This window comes from Seriola lalandi, unplaced genomic scaffold (assembly GCF_002814215.2).
Source record: "Seriola lalandi dorsalis isolate HSWRI2012SDOR001 ecotype SW California unplaced genomic scaffold, Sedor1 jcf7180002044028, whole genome shotgun sequence".
NCBI classification, from domain to species: Eukaryota; Metazoa; Chordata; class Actinopteri; order Carangiformes; family Carangidae; genus Seriola; species Seriola lalandi.
This window is the reverse complement of record NW_019514596.1, coordinates 1-943: the sequence shown is the minus strand read 5'-3', so window position 1 is coordinate 943 and position 943 is coordinate 1. Positions and strand designations below refer to the sequence as shown.

The following is a 943-nucleotide window of genomic DNA, read 5'->3' as shown; positions in this document are numbered from 1 at the left end:
GTCCTCTTCGCCTCCACTCACCGAGCTCCTCAGTTCTTCCAGTGCCGAGCACTGGGACCGGGACCGGGACCAGCACTACAGCTGGACTGTGACCTGCTGACCGCCTTCCAGTCCGTCACACTCTACCAGGTAACAACATACCTTAGTTTGTTAGTGCTGTATCGATGAAGGAGCTGAGGATGATGATGAGCCGTGTGGTCTCAGGTGGCGTCGGTGGACGGTCAGACTCTGCAGTGTGAGCTGGGCTCAGAAGATCGCAGCAGACAGAAGGAGGTCTTCAGAGAGGCCCAGAGATCCTTCAGCAGGTACCAGACCCACATCTACTGAGATCCTCTTAAGATTAAAAACACATTACGATGAATCAGTGATGAAGCTGTGTCCATCATCATCATCATCATCAGATCAGATTTGTCTGAGGAGTTTACAGATGATCAGACCTGATGGAGTCTCATGTGTCCCCTCTGTCCTCAGCGCCCCCCCACCAGCTGCCGGTGTCAGTGATCAGGACTCTGGAGTCGAAGATGAAGACCTATCTCCACGACCGTCCCCGAGTCCTCACCCCCCAGCTCAGCAGGTCAGTCAGAGATCAGAGGTCAAAGGTGCTGACACTGTATGACAGTGGTTCAGTCCTTTTTTCCCATTGTGCTCATCTTTATCTAACCTGATCAGCTGATCATTCAGAGACTGACTCACTGAAGTCCTGGTCTCTGTCTCAGGAGATCCTCAGAGGAGAAACTAAACCTGGGTCGAGCAAAATCTTGATCTTTGGTCGCAAGGCTGTTGTTTTTAGAGTAGTCTGGTCTACGAGATCCATCAGGTCCGTGTGGACTCATCAGGTCTATGTGGACTCGTCAGGTCCATGTGGACTCATCAGGTCTGTGTTGGGTCCATGTGGACTCGTCAGGTCCATGTGGACTCGTCAGGTCTGTGTTGGGTCCATGTG

The 943-nt window shown here is 52.3% G+C and overlaps 1 long non-coding RNA gene across 1 annotated transcript; it reads left to right on the top strand.

Moving 5' to 3' along the window:
* The first annotated feature begins 7 nt into the window (after positions 1–7).
* Positions 8–909, top strand: LOC111648613 (uncharacterized). Its single transcript, XR_002760164.2, has 3 exons — positions 8–129; positions 205–305; positions 472–909. It is a non-coding gene; the product is annotated as an uncharacterized LOC111648613 (long non-coding RNA).
* Positions 910–943: the final 34 nt, after the last annotated feature.